Raw genomic sequence first — 22,337 nt, forward strand, 5'->3', positions numbered from 1 at the left:
ATCCCAGTATTTTTAAAAGTTCATTTTCTTTGGTATTTCCTGGGACCCTCAGGTTCACTTACTAAGTCTGAAAGGGTTAGTTAAGGACACCATCAATAGGAATGTTCAGGCCATTGAAGAACCCAGTTTCTTTGCTGCTATTTTTGCTTCTGCTGGGATACAGGGTAACCTTTGAGATCAGGTAATCTGGAGCGTGCTGAGCAAGACCCTGTCTTGAGCAGAAATTGCCGCGGTGGTTGAGGCTAACTTCTGCCATAACATTGATCCATAACATTGGTCCTTCAGGCAGTCTTCGGGATGCCAGATCAACATCTGTGCAACATCAGCTTTTTGTGAGCAGGGTCTGGCTTTTGCTTCTTTTTTTAAAGATTTTATTTTTTTATTTATTTCTAGAGAGGGGAGGGAGAGAGGGGAGGGAGGGAGTAGAGAGAGAGAGAGAGAAAGAGAGAGAGAGGGAGAGAGAGAGAGAGAGAGAGAGAATGAGAATCATCAATGTGTAATGTGCGGTTGCTGGGGGTTATGGCCTGCAACCCAGGAATGTACCCTGGCTAGGAATCGAACCTGGGACACTTTGGTTCCCAGCCCGCGCTCAATCCACTGAGCTACGCCAGCCAGGGTATTCTATCTGAAGCTCTTAGTGCAGTGGCCCAGCATTCCTCCGTGGCCCTTCTCTGTTGGAGCTGAGTAGTAGTCGCCCCTTTAGATGGGGCGTGCTCTCTCCAGTTTTCCTCAGTTCCTCACCAGTCCCAGTTATTTCACTGACACTGTGGTTAAGGCTGTGTTCAATTTACATCTCTGTACTGAGCACTGGAGATGTATGTGGATGTAAATAAGACAGTCATTGCCCTCCAGAAGCCCTTCTTTGGTAATAGAGACATGGTAAAAAGTAATTATAATATGTGATAAGTGCTATAATCAAATATATATTTAGATATTAATGGAGCACCTATCACATACCAGGTATTAATGCCTAGTACTTTAAATGATCTCATTTAAGCCTCAGTGCTCTTGTGAGTTGGTGTTATTTTTTCCATTTTCCACATGAAGAAGTAAGCTCAGAAATGGTTAAGTACCTTGGCCAAGGTCATACAGCTACTAAGTAGGCAGCTGTGATTCAAAATCAGTTTTCTGACCAAGAGCTTAGTTCCCACCCTACCTTGTTCTAGAGCATTAAAGCTTGAACCATGTAACCAGAGGCAGTGCTTTTGTCTCATAGTCATCTGGGTGTTTTTTAGGGCAAGAAGATGTGTATCCAGTATAGGGGGCTGCTGAGATCCAGGACCAGGGAACAATGTGAGTTGGAATCCCAGAGATCCCATGAGGATCTTAGTCCAGGCTAGAGAAGGGAAAGCTCTAGGAAGCAAATGGATCAGGCTGCCAAATGGAAATTCTAGGATAATTTGAGTTCTCTTCCCACCAGTGTCTTGAATTCTACTAAGGTGACTGTTGATGAGAAGTAGGGTTGAAGTGTTTTTTTTGTTTTGTTTTGTTTTTGCAAACTGCCAAGAACTAATAAAAACTGTGCCAAAGACCTTCACAAAGTATCAAGAGAAATAAATGTTTGGTTTAATTTGATACATCAAAAGCAGAGTTGAAGGGTAGACTTTGGGACAATAAGCAGACCTCGGCCAGGATTGGTGGTGAAACATGTATTTCTGGCATAAAAACTGGGGAAGATTTTTAGTGGCAGCTGGTAGTCCTCCCGTACTGCCCTCAATGGGTCAGGAGTTCTTTCTGCAGGGCTGCAAAGTATGCTGGAGATGAGAGAGAGACATTCCCTCATAGTAGCCTTCAGGCCTTAAGTCCCGTGTAAAACGAGGAACTTGGATTGGATAACTTTTAGCACTTTCTATTTTTTTCCTGTGCTTATTTAGTACAATATACTTTACATATGTTATTACCTCATTTAATTCCTACAGTGGTTCTGTGATATAGAAGGTATATTCACATATTACAGATGAGGAAACTGAGGCTCACAGTTGGCCCAATGCCATACAATTACTTAAGTAAAGGAACAGAATTTGAAACTAGCACTGCCCAACTCCCAAGTGTTGTTTTGCCATAGTGACACTGATTAATAGTCAGTGATGTGAAAATGTCCTTCCTATTCTTCTGCCTCTCATTCCTCAAATGACCTTCTTTGCTTCTTTGCAGCTGACTTGACCCCCGCTGTTTGGGGGTCAAAAGAGGCTCTGGTGTGGATAAGGCACTCAACTGGCCTGTTGGCCTTTTGCCTTCTCTTCCCAGGCTGGTAGCTATTCAGATTCTGTGGTCTAAACTTTCCAGAAAACAACTGCAATACCTGCAACAGGGCCCTAACACCCTGTTAGCATAACTAAACTCTTGTTTAGATGCCGTAGTGAAATTGCCATGCGGTCTTTTAATATTTTAATGTACGCCACTTCTAATGATTTAGTTGTTACTTCAAGTCCTTATAAATTACAAATGTGATTTGCTACTGGTCAAATGCTCCTAATAGTTCAGTAATAAAATTTGTAGCAACTTAAAGAGTTTGTTTTTTCAGATGCTTAGCTAGGATCCCTAACCAACAGATCAAATTCAACATTAGTGAGATTTCTGATTTTATTTACTGTTTTATTTATTTATTCTTCATCTGAGGACAGTGTTTCATTGCAGAGAGAGAGAGAAGGGAAGGGAGGAAGGGAGAGAGAGAGAAACATCCTTTGGTTGCCTCCCATATGCGCCCTGTCCGGGGGTTGTATGCTCCTGGACCAGGGATCAAACCTGCAACTTAGGCATTTGTTCTGACTGGGCATTGAACCCTCAACCCTTCTGTTATGGATAATGCTCCAACCAACTGAGCCATAGCAGCCAGGGCCAAATTTCTGATTTTTAAGCTAATGAAATTGGATGTAATGGTTTATGTTTTCTCTACATACATGTGACAGCTAAGAATTTCCATGGACGTGTCCTCAGGTGTTCCATGTTTTGGTAAGCAGTGTGATGCAGTGGAAAGAGTTCTACTCTAGATGGGACCTGAGTTTGCATCCAGCGTATATGGCTACAGGCCAGTCGTTGAACTGCTCTGAGCCTCACTCTTTTTCACATGTAAAAGGGAATAGTGAGGCCCTGGGTGGTATGGCTCAAAGGATTGAGCACTGGCTTGTGAAACAAAGGGTCACCAGTAGGATTCCAAGTCAGGGCACATGCCTGGGTTGTGGGCCAGGCTCCCAGTTGGGGGTGCCATGAGAGGCAACCACACATTGATATTTCTTGCCCTCTCTTTCTCCCTCCCTTCCCCTCTGTCTAAAAATAAATAAATACATAAATAAAATCTTTTAAAAAGGGGGGAATAGTGAGGATTAGAGGGATCAAGTACCTACTAGCTCAGAACCTGGCACTGATTGGTGTTCAGAAAGTATTCCATCTCAACGTGGGAAATGAGTAGAATATGTGTAGAGAAGTTAATAGGTAAAGTGATAGGATAGACTGTGTTGCTTCTATTTCAGGTCTCTGCTGAATCTCTGAATATGCCTGCAATGAACTCTCATGCGAGGTCAATCGAGGTATTTCTAGAAAAGATCTACCGGCAGAGCAGTTTAGTTGTTTATACCTGGGATACTCACCTTTAATGGGTGGAAGCAGATCTAATGAGATTGTTAAAGGCCTTAGGTAATAGTGAGATGTTATTGTTTGAAAAAAGAAAAAGAAAAAAAGGCATGTTAACCTAAACAGTAGGGCCCAAGGTCCATTAGCAAATCTTTGACCAACACTGGTAAACTTCAGGACCCCGATGTCTTCAGTAACCGCAATACTACAGGTTTCCCCCGCGGTCCAAAAGTAGTTCACTCCTATGAAACTGGTGAAAGCTGAAATAGTGTAAAGTGAAGAAGCAATCGCCTTAGGACCCATCTTGCTAACAGATGCCCAAGCAACTCGAGGTAAAGGGCAGGTGTTCATGTGTACAGTGTAAAGCTGGTTGGTGCTGAGATGTCGATTGTGGTTCCCAGGGAGGGAGCTTGATGCTGACATTCTTGCTGCTAGGGGTGTTTGCTGCAACGCAAATGCTGACCGCTATTCTTGCTTTTCTTCGTAAAAGAGAAAATTCTGGATTTATTTCGGTTAGTGAAAACAGGTACTAACATAGGTCTTTGTAAAAGTGAAGTGGCATAAAGTGAACTTTGGAAAATCAGGGAATACCTGTATTTATAATACCTCAGGCTGAGATTAGCCCTGCTGCTTATTCTTGTAAATGTAGTAGAAAAATTTATCCTCTATATCAAACCTCTGTAATATTAAAAGCTAATTAGCAACATTTTGTGACTAAATAAATTAGTTAATCCATCAAATGTTAATTTGCAAAATATATTCACAATATATTCAAAATATATTAAACAATAATATTCACAATATATTAAACAATATATTCACTGACATTCTTCTTTGTCATTTTCTGCCCTTTATCCTTATACTTCCCTCTTGTGTTCCTAGTAGACTTTTTGGAAATGCCACTGTTTCTGTCACTAACTTCATACATTTCCCCAGAACTTTTCTGTTTAGATTAGTGTTTCAAAATAAAGTGATTTGCCCTGGTACTAGTATGTGCCTTTAAATTACCATGGGCATGATGACAGATGCCTTTTTAGAAATCCTGCAAACTATTGGAGGGCCATTGATACCACCGTTACTGTAAAAGGAGCTGTATTTTATCGGACCCCTGTTTGGAGCCTTTAGATTACCCCACCCAATTTTCTTTTTCTTCTTCTGTTAATGCTCAACAGAAACCTGAAGATAGTTAAGTCACAACTTTCCGACCTTGTGCACATTGCTTCTCTGGTTTACTGCCATAGGATACTGTAGCAATATCTTACAGACATCTTTGATGGCCAATCAGAAGCAGTTAAATTACCTTAAATTTTTTAAATAGAACTGTGACAGCCAATAAGAAATCCTTTGGGTGGGAACTGTAACAACCCTTTCGTGCGATTTTAAAAACAATTCTAAATTTTCAGCACCCTCTGTTTTGGAAGCACATGAGGCCTTACTGCATCTGCTGTGTGCATTTGCCAGGCATTTCCAAGCCTTAAGTTCCCTGTAATTTGAAGTCTGGCTCTGACCCCTGTTCTGCTTCTCAAGGTAACTTTAAAACAGGAAGTGTACAAAGGAGGTAACTGATGACGTGAACAGCCAATCATGGCTTTTTGTTCCTAGCCGATAAAGCAGCTCAGCCAATGGGACCACTCTGGAGGCAAGGTTTGGTGTCAAATAGCATGCTAGATTGAATGCCTTTGACTGTTAAAGTGGAAGGAGGCTGCAGGGCTTCATTGGAGCCTCGGAGTTTTTCACTGAGGCAGGGGTCAGCTGAAAGACAAAGAAAAATGGCGAATAGTTTGCTGGGGGGTGGGGGGACAGCTGTTCGGGTTTTCACTGGAGTGGACATTCCAGACTCAGGTTTCTGCATCTCCTGCTGCCTTTTGTTTCCTCCGTCTTTTTTCGGGGGGGAGGGATAGGAGTGATTTAAATTCTCCCTGTCCGAGGAGATATAAATAACTACATGTAAAATTAATGCAGTTCCCGGTAAGTTTAATTCTTTGTTTTGTGTTAAAATGGTAGAAACTGTTTAGCTTCAGAGAGTGTAGACAAGTTGCACTGTTTCAGAAAATGGCCACTTTACATTCCATGCATACCTTTTGGTGCACCTAGAATACCTTGCTCTGTTTAGATTTTGCATGCCCTTCAACTAGGATTTCTTTTCCTAGTTGAGCGACAAGATCAGGTACATGAAGAAAGGCTAATCATTTTTCAGGGGCACACAGAAGCAAAGCACTTTCTCTTTGCATTGGGTAAACTTAACTGTTTTCCAAATAATTTTCCTTTGTTCAAGTGCACTGAAGCTTTCCTACAGAATAAGCTGAGTTGTTCAAAGACTTTTTCTATTTTCATGCACTTGGTTGACATCTGTGTTTTCAGAGGTGGAAGCAACACTATTGCTGTTCTAAATTGTGTTAAAATATGATTTGCACTGATGCAGGTTCTAATGGTGAAGGCCTATATGCCAGTGTGAAATTCTCCCTTAACTTTCTTATTTATCTGTCTGCTTCTAGATTCTCATAAATATCAATTAAGTAGCAATCTTTATTTAAAAATGCACATTTTAGCACAAAATGCTGGTTGGAAACATACTTCTTCACTATATTGGCAGTGACAAGAGCAAATCTTTTCCCACAAATTTCACACATTGTTTGTCAGGTGTTTATTTGGTTCTTTAAAATGGTGTGAGCAAAATGCTTTTCATTTTCTGTATGAAATATTTAAGTCCTAACTTACCTGCAATTTGTGAATAGGAAAGTTAAGAGTATAGGCACCCTGTTTTTGCCCTTGATATATATTTTTTCCTCTAATGGCTATGAAGCTAATGCAGGTTGCTGATCAATAACCAGTCAGTTCTTGTGAATAGTGAAATCTTCCATCTCATGTACTAAAGAGCTATAATTCACTCAATTTTAAAAAGCAGTTCTTTGTTTTCTTTTTATTTGCAAGCATGGAATGAAGGTCATCGGAATATTTCTGCAGCAGGCTCAGTGTGGAGCAGTGAGCCAGCAGCACTCAGTCTCTGGGTAGGCAGCAGTAGCAGGCCATGTTAGAAGTTTGGAGGGTGTTGATTTGCCTTTCCCTCACTTTCCTTTGAGTAAAGGGTTTACGTGAGGAAGGGGATCGATAGGTGTTTAGAATTTGGGTTCTTAGAATTAGAGTGATAAAGCAGTCAAAGTTGCTAGATGCAGGCTTCTGTCGTTGCTTGCAAAAGTGACCTTGAAAAACTGCCGAGGAGTTGAAAGATTGAAGGACAAAGTTTGTTTATACAGATTTGGACTGAAAAGCTCTATTTAAGATGAAAAGAAACTGTACTTCTGATGTCCTAGTTGAGTGTTTAGTGGGAATATGTTATACATTCAGATTAGGAGTTTTCAAGCAGTAAGACAATAAGGCTATATTCATTCTCTCCCACTCTTATCCATTCCCTCCCCCCAGCAAAAAAATTCTAAATCCTTTTGGTATGATAGTTGAGTGAACTGCCTAATAGATTCAGAATTCCTTGCATGCTACCTTGTCTTCCGTGTAATCTAGAGGGTACTTGTTGAAGAATGGTATTCCAGGAGTTCAAAGTAATGTTTGTGAAACTTCTTTTGAGAATTGGAGTACTTAGGGTAAGAAAACAGTCATTCTGGGAAGTGATGTCATAAGAGAAAAGAATATGTATTAAGGCCTACATTTTAACAAATAATTATTTAAGTTTATCTTTTACAAGTTACTGATTTATATGTTATCAGTTGCTTTAGGTTTCATATACAATTTAAAAAACAGATGGCCCACTGCATGGCCCTAATGACTCTGGGTGAAGGCCTGGAGTAGGGGAGGCAGACAGTAAGTGGGGCACAGTATGAGCCTAGATAAAACTCTTTATACTAAGAACTTTGTGGATTTGGCTTCTTGGAGAGATATCTAGCCACTGTCTCTAGCCTAGACTTAACCTTTTTAGGGTCATGGGCTCTGAGATCTGACCTACTACCTGGAACATGAACATAGGCATGCCTGTGCAGAACCCTGGTGACTAAGATATTTTTCAGTATATATTGAATGGTGTTTGTATGATCTCTTCATTTACACTTTAACCAGATAAATGTTTCCCAGAGAAATGAAAACTCTACTTCCATTAGGAGCAAAGATCTTCTAAGGCCAGCTATAACTTAGACCAGAGGTGGCTCAGTGCGTGGGGGGGGGGGGGGGGGGCTTAGATGGGGTCTGAGATTTGAGCAGTTATTTACTCTATTTACAGTATCTGAGGCAGCATGGTGCAGTAGCAAAAGCAGGCTATTTAAAGTCAGGAGACTTGTGTTCAGGTCCCCAACAGCTGTCACCAGATTTGTGAGCTTGGGCAAGTCAGCCATTTAGTGTCAGCTTCCTCACATGTAAAAATGGGTCCTAAAAATAGCACCTTCCTATTTAGTGGTGAGTCTCAAAAGAGATCATGTATGTCAAAGTGCTTTGCAAATTGTGAAGTGCTACATAATACTAGCTGTTACTAATTCAAACTATTGGGGGGTTAAATGCTTATGAAGATAGATGTGGTATCAAAGAAAAAAATGACAGTATTTTAACATGTTTACCAAGGAGTTTGTTTAAACCAGACACATCTCTTTTAAACTGATTGCACATGCCTTCACCTGCATATTCCTGTTTATGCCGATATGACTCTGTAATCCATATGTTGAGACCATCAAACCTTTCCTTATCAAGACTCCTATGAAATAATTTTAACCCCTTTGGCAAAAATTAGGGTCCTCCGAATAAGATGATAAGGGAATTCTGATTTTTTGGAAACCCTTATTAGATTTAGGAACCTCTCAGATAAAAAATTGCCAAAATGATACTGAGATTTGCATTATAATTCAGGTAAGTTGTAATAGTTGTAGATATTTACCAGCAGAGATTACATTTTTAGTTTATGTACCAAATATTTATGAAGTTAACCGGGAGCCATTTTTTTGTTTGCCTTGTGGTCATATGATCTGCTGTCCGTTTTCAAGCTTTGGAGGCAGTTACAGCTTGCACAGTAGTAGCAAGCAAGTAAATAAATGTTGGGGTGAAGACTTAAAAAAAAATAATGGTCTTACGTCAAAATATAATCATTTGCATAAATTTCACACAGTTGATACCTGCTGTGAGATACACTTCCAAAATAAATAGTGAAAACGCATGGGATTCTGGTTCTCACCCATTTTATATACCTGCTGTCATCTATTTTTAGGACTTTTTTTTTCCTGCTTGAAGCTGGGTGGCTATTTTGTGATCTGTTTGATTTCCTGTCCTATTAAGTCACTTCCTCTCAGGCATGGTCAGACAGCATTGATATCTGCCTGCTCTCTGTGCATTGAAAGAATTGTATTCAGACAGAATAGAGCCTGGCAAATTGTCATGGGCCTCTTCAAATAGAATTCCAGTTTTGGGGATGTGTATGTTAGAAAACAGCAGTCATGGTTAAAGTGGGCTTTTTGATCCTAAAATAAGATGAGGTCTCCTTTTAATGAAGCTATATACTTTGGGGAGGCTTGTTACCCCCAAAAACATTCTTAAAGCATGAATGAAGTTATTTTGTCTCTTTCCTTGATCATAAATGCATACAGAGTTTGTATATTCTTAAGTTAGGTTCATGGAAATCACTTAGGGATCTAGTCTAGTTTGCTTCTTGTAAAATGGGGAAGTTGAGGCCCAGAGAGGTTAGGTGCCCCAGCCTTTCAGCCTTTTAATGACTGGCCTGCTTCAGTTCAGAGATTCAGCTCCCACTCAGTTCATTCCATGTTTCTTATATTCCTTTAGGTTGTGTTTGCTTTTTATTTTCCATATTTCTCTATACTTTGGTACATCTGTACAGGTTTGCTATTTGAACACAGAAAGTGGGCCGTGGGAGAGGTTTAGGAGTCTCCATGTAGAATCCATTGGTTAGAATGTCTGCTGTGGCAGCAGACTTTCCCTCCCTCTGGGATCTGAAGATCTCTTGTCTCAGCTGGTTGCTTGTTCAGAAAGCTGAGAATCAGCTAGGAAGCTAATGGTGCCCACCTGGCCGAGGTGTCCCAGAGAGCTGGGTTACTTTTATGCATTATAGGGAAGTAAACTAAGGTTTACAAATACAACACCTGTGTGCCAGTTCGTTGGTTTTGTTTTGTTGTGTTAACACACCTCAAGAACAAGCTAATTCCCAAACAAGTTTGGGCCTGGTTCTTCAAGTGAGTTGTTAAGCCAACCTGTTTTTAATAAACAAAGATCTCAGGATTATTTCAAGCATTTGACAAGTCTGAAATAGAAGTCATTGTCAGTATACTCCCAAAATAATATTTTAACTATGCCAGCTTTAATCTTTACCACCAGCAAAGTGGCATTGTGTGTCTGCCCTTGTGTGTTTGTATAGTGTGGACTTGGTTTTTCTTATTTGTGTATTCTCTGATAGACTATGACTACTTGAAATTTTTAAACGTTTTTGCAGTTGGATTTCTTTTTACTACCTTGATATATTTGAACAAAAGTTAAGGTTATTGAAGGAATGAGAGCTTAGATGGCATAATCTAGTAATATTTAGTCCTGAGTTATACTGTGACTGAAAATTATAGTACCCACACACATGGATGGTGTCTACTTCTTGTCTGTATTTCCCAGAAACTCAGTTTTCTTTTTCAATCTGTTCTTTCTGCTGCCTCAGTTTTGGGCCCAGCTCTTTAAAAGTTGGTCAGATCCTATTTGTATCATCACTCTTATCTTTCTGTCTCTCCCTTCTGCACATCCCAAAGCCAGACCTCACTGCTCAATAATTGATGGTGAGTTTTTCTCTATTTAGAGTGTTTACTATAAATTAAATTACAGTTTTGCACCCTACAATGAAAAAGGGCAGTCGAAGGGTAAGAAATGATGGTAAATACCAGTATAAAGACAGAATGAAAGATTAAAAAAACCTAGTAAATGTTTAACTTTAAGAGGCATAACATAGCTTGTGACCTTGTGTTCCTTAGGTCAAAGGAAGAATGGAGACAAAAATAACCACAGCAAACAGCAGTGCCGATTCACCTGGTTATCTTTATTTTTTTTCAAACGTGCTATCATTTTGGTCTGTCTCCATAGTTTCAATTACATAGAAAACTGAAGGGAAGAGCTGCTTGACTGGAAATATCCAGATAAAATGAATTTTCCCTTTATCTGTATTCTAAGGTATATAGTTCTTACCTTTAAGAAAATTCTAAAGTTGGATTCTTTACATTTCCTTTCACTAATTCACCATGCATTCATACCTTTTATGTGAAAACTTTTAAAATGCATACGAATAAACTTTAGGATCTAACAGTCCTATGGGGGAACAGATGTTGTATGTCAAATACACGAAACTGATGTGGAAAGCACAAACAGAGGACACAGATTTTAGAGGAGGGGACACCTTTACTTATAGCTTAGGAATGAAGGGGGCAGTTTAACTGGGCATTGGACTCGGGGAGTAGGGATAAGGGCATTCCAGGCATGTGGACAGGAGGAGCAAGGTCATGGCTCAAAAAGTGCAGTGTGGGCTGAAGAGAGCAGAAAGCGGGCTAGTCTGTTCAGAGCATACGGAGATGAGTTCAGGGCGGGAGGGACTGCAGAGAAAAGAGTGTGGAGATGCAAGTTGTTGGGTCAGGTGTTAGAGGGCTTTGACTGCCTAGCTAAGGAATTCGAACTGTCTCTGCTTGACATTGGTGAACTGTTGAAGATTTGGGGTAATAGGTTGATATGGCATTATTGGAGCCATGCTTTTATACAATTTATTAATCATCATCTAGCAATGAATAGAATTGTGAGTAGAAGACACTGGTAACAGTGAACATGCAGTGAGTTCACATACTAGGTTTACAACTCTTACTGGACTTTTATGAGGGTTAAAAGTAATGTAAAGAGCTTAAAATCAGACCTGGCATACAGCAATTACTAAGTAAATGTTAGCTATTATGATCATCATCATTTTTATTATTATGTGGAGGTGATGAGGGCCTGAGCAGAGTTCATGGTAATGCAAAGAAGATTAGGAGATGGACACTGTTGTTACAGAATTCAGAAGTTGATTAGAATTGAAACAGAGTCCAGGATGCCCCTGAGATTTCAAGCCTGGATAACTGGAAGACAGAAGGAGAAAAGTTAGCAGGAGCAGGCTTGGGGAAAGAGGAAGATAGATGTGATTTTGAATACGTGGAGTGTGACTTCTGGCTGGCTTCCCAGTTGGAGATGGTCGGCATACAGGACTGGGACCTAGGAGAATATCAGAATTGGTAATTTATATTTGAAATTTAAGCCATAGAGATTATAACTGAACTTGGGGAATAGATGGGAGAGAATCAAGGGAGGGAATGGACAGAAGAACCTGAAGAACAAAGCTTAATGTTAAAGATGGAAACAAAGAAAGGTCGGATCCCGAAGTTGAGACACGTAGGAATGAGCATGGCAGAGTCCTCCAGGTCAGTGTTCTCTAAGCTTTTTAGGAATTGCACTGTTACCTGAGTGTGTAGTTCCCATATATGAATTAGTATTCTTTACGTTAGTCACTTGGCCATTTTTTTTAATGTTAGTTTAGTTAAAACCATAGAATATCTGTAACTTCCCCTGTCCAGGCACACAGAACCAAATAAAGGTGTCACTGTTTAGAATAGCCCACGTTTTCTTCAGGCTGCTTAGAGCACCATGCATGGTAGTCAGTCTTGTGATAAGTTAAACCGAGGGAGGGCATCAGTATCAGCCCATAGGTTAAATATTCAGAAAGCCAATATTAACATTTTCAGTGGGTGCCTTGATATGTAAAAGATTAGAAATACTGCCCTAGGATCTGGTGGCATTCACTTCTGAAAACGTACAAGTATTTCCTTGAACTGTTATCCAGCTGTTCCTTGAGATTAGTTATATAGGGGTGTGTGTGTGTGTAACTTTAAGCTTTCTTGTTTCACCTTTAAGGTACACACACATCTCCATCCAGTGCAAAGGCTAGAGTGTTTTTCCCTCCCCAAGTTGCTTTGTGTTTAATTTTGCTGGTGTTAGTTAGCTTTTGAAGTTTCAAACGGCAGCATTCTGTGTGGTCAATGATAAATACACGTGTGTAGGAATTTGGCAACATTTGCTTTTAGCAAGTAATTTATAGTCACATGATAATGATAACAGTGATGAGCAGTACACACAGTAGATTACCAGGAGTAAGATACCCACTTCTGTAGGATTTAGCATAATTTTTACTATAAGGCACTTGTATTTAGTTTCTAGACTAGGTATGTAATTATCCTCAATCTAAAAGTAAAGGCAATAAGAAACTTTTCACTAGAGAAATACCGGTAAATTTCCAGCCATCTTACCTGGTTATTTATATATTGAACTCCATGATGATTTCTTTTTTGGTGATTAGTAACTGGGCAAATGCTCATGAAGCCACCCTTGAAGGTAGTTAAGCATTGAAACAGTTTGCAATGTTTCTATGAAACATAGCACTTTAGAGTTAATGGAGTGACTTTATATTTGTTCTCTCACTTGGTAATTACCTAAGGTGGGTGGGACGCCCATTTTGTGGCTGAGGAAACAAGGGGTGGAGCCTAGTGACATAAGCCCTGTGCCCTTTGCACTGCACCTTGTCACTGGATATGGGAAACAAGCTAAAACTGTGTCTGTTTGATGGGCCTGATTCCTCCTCCCACCTCCCACTTTCCTGTGTGCCTCTGCCCCCAAAAGACACACATTTAAAAAAAATTTTTTTTGCAGAGTTTGCATATAATCTTACATTGTATGACTAATCAAGTTATTGTATAAAAGGATTAAATATGTTATTGAATTATATTATTGAATAGTCAAATTGAATTATTTTTCAACGTTTTTGTCAAACAAGATAGGTGAACTGAGCCACCTTTCTTTTCAGAACAAAGCATGATCACTGCCAGTGTGTTAGAAAATTGTCTTCATCAGTCCTGAATTCACTGATGTCACATAGGTACCATATTTTGCCCTGTATAATGTGCAGTTTTTGCCCAGGTTTTTGAGGGGAAAATAAGGATGCACATTATACATGGATATAATAATCCTGCGTATAATGCACACAAACCGTGGGTGCGCATTGTACGGAGCAAAATACAGTAGTCGAAGGACTTTTCCAGATAGATAGGATGTTAGAGGTGTGTTAGGTGTTCTGTGGTGTTCCATAGCTTGTAGAAGCATACTTTGTGGTATGTATTGGGCACCTCCTTGGGTTCTTGGACCACAGAGATTGGTATTTTTAGATGAGTCATGGTGTTCTTAAATAATCAGTTTCTTTAATAGTTCTTAGCTGTGATTTATACTCCTTGCTTTACCCCTAGGGAGGTAGTTAGAACAAAGGAATTCACTATGTTCACAGTGTAGCAATAACTATAATTTTGGAGGGCTACATACATGTAGCTAGATGATTCCTCCTGTTAGTGTGTAGCTGTGGAACCATCTCCAATAAGGGTGCTAGGCTAAGGCTGTTCCTCTGAACTATAGTGAGAAGACAGAGCGACTGACTTCCATCACCAGGCCCCCAGAGAGGGTGAACTTTGAGCTTGATCTACCAGAACTTTTCATCTCCACTCGTGCCTGTGTTTGATGACAAGATATCCCCAAGTCCCAGGTCTTGTGGACAACTGCAGTTTTGCCATACTTGAAAACCTTGAGCTTTGTACTTTGAAATGTCTAAAAATCTGGCATCTTGGCATTTTGGAATACTTTTTCCAGGAGGAGGATCAGGAAAACTAAAGAGAAAAGTGTTGGTGGATTTATGTTCCAGGCTGAGAAGACCCACAGGTTCTTAAGTGTTTGGTGCTTTACTGAGTTATCAATTCTTAAAGAGGGAGGAGAACATGCAGTGAAAAAGCACACCACTGAGAATCAGGGCATATGTGTTTTAGTTCCAGCTTTGGCACATATTTTGCCCTGTGACCAAAGGCAAGACCCTTGGTCTATCTGGATAAAGTATCTTTATCTGTCAAATGGGAATATTGGTACATGTGCTGTTTTTGCAGTGAAAAACAAATGAGATACTGTACAGAAAGCTACTTTACAAAGTGCAAAGCGTGTACAAATGCAAGAGATTAGCATAACCATCTCAGTTGCTTTGCACTCTTTGAAGTGGTCTTTACACTCTCAGGTCCTGACAGCTGTGTACATGGAAGTGGGAGATTTAGTGTTTGGTTGTCTTGGAAGATTTGTTTTATCTCATGCCTGCTCTCCCCCCCCCCACCTTTTTCTTTCTTTGAACAATTAAATCAATGATAAAAGACGCCAAGCAGAGGGCAGAATTCAGTGTGTCTGTGAATCAGCAGAATAGCAGAATCCATACAGCCAAATCAATACAGCCAGTCTTATCTTGACATTCCTGTAACACCATCCAGGTTTTTAATTGAGAATTCTCTGAGCAGGGATGATGATATGCCATCTGGCTTGTGTGTGATGTTTGGTATTTTTCACGGCCTTCTGACATATATGTACTGAACCTGGAGATTCTTGCTCTCTGGCTACTAACCTGCTGTGTGTTTATGATCCTGGGGAAATCACCTAATTTCTTGGGGCCTCTGCCCACCTACAGCGGCACCTTGCAAGGTCTCCAGGGCCAGTACATTTTCTTTAATGTATTTGCCCTGTACTTTACCGCCCCCCACTGTTGGCAACTGAGTATTCATAGGTGCAACTGACTGACCTAGAGACATGTAAATGAGGAGGATAAAATAGAAAAGAAAAAAGAGTGCTAGAGCCTGGAAAGAGACAACAGAGAAATAAAAGAAAGATATGACAGGACATGGTAGTGTTGTTAGCATCTTTTATGATTGCCACAGAGATGTTGGGAACAGGGAACAAGTGGACAAAAATGATTCTTTGAGTTAAAGACTTTTAATTTTAAGTCAGTGATCAAAGCTGAGATTGCTCATCTCTCTGAACAGTTTGAATAGACATGTGCTTTAAAACAGTGCAGAAAGTGAGAATGAACAAGCTATTCCAAGTCAAGAACAGAATTTTAGAGCTTTTGCATTTCCACTGTTTACTATATCATGACCTTGAGCAAGTAACTTAAAATACCCAATTCTCAGCTTTTTTTATCTGTAAAATTGGAATAATAGTGATATTTTTATCACTGAGCTGAGTGCAGATCAATTGAGGATAATGTATATGACAAGTAGTTTGTAACTCTAAAGGTCTTAAGGTGGCGTCTTTGAGACATTTTTCAGAATCCCACTAATCCCACTTCTCACCTCTCCTGAGCATGCGCAAACACAGGATCCTGCCAGAAGGTGGACCAGAGGTTATTCTCAGGGTTTCTGAATCGTAGAAGGGATCCAGTAGGCAAAATGGCTCTTTGTTTTAGGGTAACTGTGACTCCAGCTGCTGGCACTATTTCTGTCTCCAGCTCATGTTGAGATTCTCTCAGGCTCAGAGCCTGAAAAACCAGTTACTCATTATTCTCTCTGCAAGAATTTATTTACTCCTATTAAGCTGGAGGGTCAAAGGGATTGACAGATATTTCTGTGGGGCAGAGGGGTTTGTTCAGTTTACTCCTAATGGAGGCTGAACAGGTGAACGAGCGGTATCACAACTGATTCAGGGCAAGCTTCTCACCCTCTGGCTCTCAGCTCTCCTGTCAGTAAATGGGGAATAACAGTACCTCTGGCACAGAAGGATTTGATGAAATAAAACACTTAACATTTTTTAGAACTGGGTTCTAAATGTTATCTGACCCTTTTTTGGTAAAGGCCCAGATAATACTTTCAGCTTGCAGGTCATAAGGTTTCTGTTGTAACACTTCAATTCTGCATTGTAGTGTGAAAGCAGCCATAGACAATGGGAATGAATGGGTGTTGCTGTCTTCAGTAAAACTTAATTTACAAAAAGAGGCTTGTGGACCTTTGCTTTAGAATACTTTACTAAAGGATTTGGCCTTTTTTCCCCATCATACAAAATACTGATAGTGTCTTATTGCTGTCATATATGCAGGAATGGTTTAAGTTGAACATTAATGAAGGGATGAGGAAGAAAGTGTATGAGGTAAGATGTTTAAACACCATTTCTTTTCCACAGACACAGGCTTTAAAATGTTCCGTACATGCCTTCCTATCAATTTCATTGCTTATAACCAGTTCTTTCTATCTGATATAGGTCTTCATTTATAACTATATTATGATCTAGGCCCTGTTTAAAAGATTATGTTGTAGTAGATAGCAAACAGAAACATATTTTTGTTTTTGAAGGAAAAGTGTTTCTGCTGCCAATTTAAAAAATGTGTCCTCATGAGCAGATCTTCAGGGAGAGCAGTGTGCAGTTAGTTCCAACCCTTACTCTTTTGGGAAGCATGTTTTTTTCCGGTAGGCAGTTTGAAAAGCTTCATACTTGGCCTCTTGTAGCTAGAGACAGACATACCCTCAATCACTAAGCTTGGCATTTGTCAGGAAAGGGGTCTCCAGTAAGGCTGGCTACATTATTCATTCTTATAGTAGTTGGTGTCATCTGGTATCCAGTTATGTAAGGGAACTTAAGTAGTAAGGTTTCTGGCACTAAGCTTAGTGCTTTCTTACTTAAGTGGAAACCTTAGATGAGCTTAAATAAAGACCTCTTTTCTGTCTAGTCACCCTGCCTTCCCTTGTATTATTCATTTATGGCATCCTCAAGTAGTGAAGTGTCAGCCCTCCGAATCAGACCACCCCTTAGCATGTGTTCAGTGTCTACATCAGCCCTGGAGTAGCTCCGTGGCATGACTGGCCCAAGGCAGCCAGCGGTGGGCAGCAGGCCAGTTCACAAACATAGGTCTTTGGATTTCCAGAGCAGTGTTATTTTTCTTTTTCTGTAATTGTCAGTTTGAGGTTGATTTTATGGTGGAGAGCATATGCCTCCTTGAGGCTTGAAGTGCTTTTTAGCCATGATTGATAATGGCACATGTCCTGAGGTCCATCTGTGTGCACGTGAGAACCAAATTCTCTGTTAGTAGAATTGTGTTGTTTTGGAAATCTCAGTTCTTACATTTAGTTTTCATTTTTCTTTGTAGTTTGGAAGACTATCTAAAACAGCGAGCTCAAATTAACTTTAATCCTACCCCTTTTTTTTCTTTTCTTATCCATCTGTTTACTCATTAGTATTCCTTCTTTCTTTTAAACTCTCACTCACCGTTTGAAACACAGCATCCCAACAGTTCTAGCTAATTCAAATAAAGAAAACTGTAACTGACTTAATTCCTGAAGCAGTACTGGAAAGTAAAATGCATGTGATAGTGCTGCTGATTGGGCTTTAAAATAAAAGTCGTGTCATCTAATGACAGGAAAACATGATCAAAATGCAAGTCTAAAGGGGCGTGAAGAAGATCCATGCTTTGCGCTTACGGAGATACTTGTTGGGGTCTGTTAAGCTGAGACAAAGGGATGATTGAGGACACGCCCAGCCGTCTAAAGGCTGCCAGTTGGAGCGTGGAGGCACTAAGGGGAAAGATGGTACCAATGTTTGGATGTGTTTTTCATTCAAAACTGGGCTAAGAGATATTTGCTTGCATTTGACAATGAGAGCATTATTTTTAGGTAAAACTTCACTGCCAGGGATGAGTCAGCTCTAGTACTTGAATAGAACAGCATTCGTCAAGGATTGGGCTTCATTTTAGGTGAGCTTTCTGTGGTCTTTTTTTTTTTTTTTTTGGTTAAACTTGAATAGTTGTTGTGATATTAGGGTTTTAAAGTATTATCACCCCAAAACATCTGATTTGGTTTTAGTTAGTTCAGAGAGCTGTACTGTGGGTTTTGGCACATTATAAAGGACTTTTGTAGAGGGAATGAGGTACATGCCAAGAAGTAGAAGGGCTAAAATCTAAAGGTACAAGAGTTTTAGAAATCAGGGAATATGGCAATAAATCCTTATATTTCTCTTTGTATTTTATGACTTTGATACATTCTTTCTATATACAGGCATCACTAAGGGAAGATTTGGCAAGCATGCACCTGGTCAAAAGTAAGAGTTTGAACGATTTCCAAGAGAATACTAAAAGAGGACCACTCTGCTTCTGAGATGTTTTGAAAACTACTTAGGTCTCTTTTTCTTTCTTCAAGAATGATAAAGACTAATTAGATATTAGAGTGACAGCTAGATTGGCCACCATTGAGTGATCTGATTGAATCATCTTATTTCCTTCATGTTTTTCTCCTTTTCTTGTTAATGGATGGCCAAACAGGTATTTGCCTTCCTTCTCCTCCTACTTACCTTATTGTCATAAGTTTTTTAAACTGCTAATCTCTCCTGGTCTCCTTTCTGAGAAGGTTCAGACTTTCAAAAGATTTACATCTAGGAATCGTATGCACTGTGTTTCCTTTCTTCCAGTCTGCCTGCCAACATTCAGGACCGTGTGTGTTTGCAGGTGTGTGCCCATCCTTCATTCATGTGGATTTCTGGTTGTAGTCCTTACTTTGAAGGCCCAGAGAGAACCTCATTTATTCTGAGCTTCCCAGCATAGTTTGTACAAGATAACCACTTCCTTTGGTTGGTTGAGCAATCCCAGTAAGTCTATTTCAGGGCAAACTTTCCAAGAGGCCTCTTTCTCAGAAGGCTATACCCAGCAACTCTCTTGCCCCTTTTTTCAGGAGTGATTACTTAATTGGATTGCATGCTAGATGCTGCAAGGAATCCAGAAATGAATCATACTCAGGCCCTAGCCACAAGGAGCTTATAAACCAGAAAGGGAAATATGATAAGACATACACATAAATAATGATCATACAAGGTAACATGATGAGGGCAGAAAGAAATACAGATCAGGGACTCTAGGTTCACAAGAAGGAGTCATCGCTTCCAGATGGGGGTCTTTAGAGAAGACTTGTGGAGAGATGGCAGTTGAGTTTAACATTGGAGCAATGGCCTTTTCATGATGGACTTCGATTCTTCCCTTTCTAGCTTTGGAAAGCAAACTGTTTTAAAAACCAAATAAATCATGGTAATAGATATTGGGAGTTGAGATTCCTTCTAGCAACAACCATGCAATATTTCACCTGATCCTTAAGTCAGGGAGTCTTATTCAAGGATTTATAAAGTAATTAATGAACATGAATATTAAATCTAACATCAATAATGAATTGAATCTGGGCAATTCTATCCTGCATTTTTCATAAGAGTGATTTAAGCAAATGTAGCTTGGCCTTAAGGCAGTTTTGTCCCTGTCAACTAACTGTATATAAATAGCTTTACCCCATGATAGAGGTAGCAATTTAAAATGGAATGAAGAGAATCGTGGAATATAAGTCTCTTTCTTACTATTAATTACATGCCTTCTTTTGCCCTGACTGGTGTGGCTCAAGTGGATTGAGGACTGGCCTGCGAACCACAAGGTTGCCAGTTTGATTCCTAGTCAGGGCATGTGCCTGGGTTGCAGGCCAGGTCCCTGGTGTGGGAGAGGCATCCACACATTGATGTTTCTCTCCTCTTTCTCCCTCCCTTCCCCTCTGTCTAAAAATATATATACTTACATGCATACTTTCTCTCATCATCCTAGAAGATGAACCTAGCATATTTCCCATGGGCTGTAGATGTTATAAATAGGCTACTTCTGTAGCAAAATCAATTTTGCTACAATTAATATATTAATTATTAAAATAAGTGATGAGATTAAGGCTGCTTTATACTTTTTAGCTTTGGGTGTTTGGTGAGCAAAAGCTGTTTGTGTTTATGATTAGGTTTTATGATTGTAATGTTACATTGTGCTTTTGGTCAGAAAATGTTGAGGACATCAGTTTGTTTTCCTGAAATTTTTGGCTTGAGGTTTGGTCTGATTTTTAAAGCCCTATCTAAAGACTGGATCTCCTTTAAGGAAAGCCTTTTGAATCAAAGTACTCGTTAATAGTCATAATTTGTGTCCTTCTGGTAGGTATTAAAAGAATTAGCTACTAATTATCTCTGTGCAAAGATGCTTGAAAACATGCTCCAAACCTTTTTTATCTCTTTCCTCGTGACAGGATCTTCTGTCCCTGATGAGAGTATCTTTGAAGTCAGGAATTTATAAAAAGAGGTTTCTGGATGGAAAGATCATAAAAGCTATAACTCTAAATCCAAAGCTCAAATGTAACTTTGTTTGCAAATTTAACCTAATGTAAAGAACAAGTCAGAACTTTCCGAAGAGGGAACAGAATGCCTTACCTACCAGTAGGCCAATTTCCCAGAGCTGGAGAGGGGGGATCTCAGACGTTTGCTGAGTGACCAGTTGGGGGGGGCTTGTGAGGGGCTGGGCAGAGGCCGAAGTAGAGACTTGAGCAGAGGGGTGGGCCTGGGTGGCTCCTAATGTCTTTTTTTTCAGTCCTAAACGTCTGTGAGGCAGTAAAACATAAAGGACATTTTTACTTACGTGCTTTTTTCTATTATCCATTTGTGATTATCTAACGCAGATAGGACTCTCAGGTTAAAAATCTTAACCTTTAATTAATTTTTGAGTTCCAGAAATACTTAACTTTGGTTGTGTACCTACCCGTGGCCACGCCCACACTCCAATGGTGTGTGCCCTGAGCCGGCCAACGTCCATTGGGGGACTCCTCACAGTGACTGCCCCTGTGTTTGGGGACTGATCATGCCAAGATGTCCTCAGCTGGGGCAGTGTGAAATTTAAGAGCAGACTGTTCACAGACGGTTTTAAAAGTGTTTCTTGAATTGTGCACTTTTGTAATGGTTGTGGGAAGAGATCACAGGATAACCAGAAGTTGTTAACGATTTTATAAATCTAACGGATGTTTACACTCAAATAAACCCACTCATTATTAGCAAGTATCTAAGGTATCACACTGGTCATGTGTGTATTCCTCCTTTGACTGTAGCAGTTTGCCTGGCAGACTTTACTAAGATCAGGCCTGTCCACAGATCTGTACAATGAAAGACTTGAAGTTTTTTAGTGATTATTTTCATTTGTAGAAAGATTTTTTATTTGCCCCATTTGATAAAAGATTAGCATCTCTCTTCATTATCATGACTACCTTGTAAGACTCTACTAATAAAATAAATAAGCTTCTCTAGGTTTCTTCTCAGTGCATCAGAGAGAGTAGTGCGCAGGCTGCGTGCACACGGTGTTAAGTGAAAATGTAATGGGAGCTGGTTGGGGAGGGCCTAGTTAGTTATTTAGGACTCAGGATTTTATCTAGTCATCTCCAAATGTGATTCAACACTTCACTTTAATTCCCTCCAGAAACTCTAAGGTCATATTACTTCCTAGTACTTAGAGTTCCCGTTGATGTATAGAGCTTCTTGTAGGCCTCCAGCACTAGAAATTGGCTCCAAACCTTTTCCCATTACATCATCACCCACTTATGTCATTACACCAGAGTGAAATCTGCTTTGAAGATTGTACTCTTGTTTTCCTTCCATTGCTTTTCATTTCATCATTTCCTTAAGAAGGAAAAAGAAGAGGAAAAAAAAGCAGAGACCTCTAGGACAATCCCAGGCAAACATTTAAGAGTGAGTCAAACATCCTCACAGTTTAAACTTAGATTTATCAGCCTTTATACTGGTGTGTATCCTCATGGAGCCTGGAAAGTAACATGTTTGGCCGTGTGACACCTGCTTTGGTGCCTCTCTTTCAGCTCTTCAGAAGTAGTTCTTAATGACTTACATAGCTCTCCGCCAGCATCCTGTTAGTGGCATTGTTAAACCTTTTCAGATAATTTCTCAGAACAGAAATTCTTAGGACATCACTAAGTGTCTAGTTCTTTGTGTTTGATTAAACTGTTTCTTGCATTTAACTAGTTGCCAGATAAGCTTTTAAACCATCTGGAGTTTTTTACTTTTTCCCCCTGTAAGTCTTTTATGACATTACAATATTATCTACA

At 39.8% G+C, this 22,337-nt stretch overlaps 1 protein-coding gene and 1 long non-coding RNA gene across 5 annotated transcripts in view; one reads left to right on the forward strand and one right to left on the reverse strand.

The window, feature by feature from the left end:
• NFYC (nuclear transcription factor Y subunit gamma) overlaps positions 1–22,337 on the forward strand; it is a 66,729-nt gene that overhangs the window by 13,646 nt on the left and 30,746 nt on the right. The window contains exons 1-2 of one of the 4 annotated variants that reach the window (XM_036025850.1): positions 11,529–11,532; positions 19,884–19,888. The exons of 2 other annotated variants lie outside the window; for them this stretch is intronic. The gene's annotated coding sequence lies outside the window, so the exon portion shown is untranslated. Of the gene's footprint in view, positions 1–5,269; positions 5,539–11,528; positions 11,533–19,883; positions 19,889–22,337 lie in introns of those variants that run through there. One more of the 4 variants, XM_036025849.1, reaches the window with a different exon arrangement.
• Positions 1,593–21,726, reverse strand: LOC118500585. Its single transcript, XR_004903158.1, has 3 exons — positions 21,394–21,726; positions 15,755–15,761; positions 1,593–1,603 (listed from the first exon to the last, which is right to left on the reverse strand). It is a non-coding gene; the product is annotated as an uncharacterized LOC118500585 (long non-coding RNA).

Source organism: Phyllostomus discolor, chromosome 5 (genome assembly GCF_004126475.2).
Source record: "Phyllostomus discolor isolate MPI-MPIP mPhyDis1 chromosome 5, mPhyDis1.pri.v3, whole genome shotgun sequence".
Lineage (NCBI taxonomy): Eukaryota > Metazoa > Chordata > Mammalia > Chiroptera > Phyllostomidae > Phyllostomus > Phyllostomus discolor.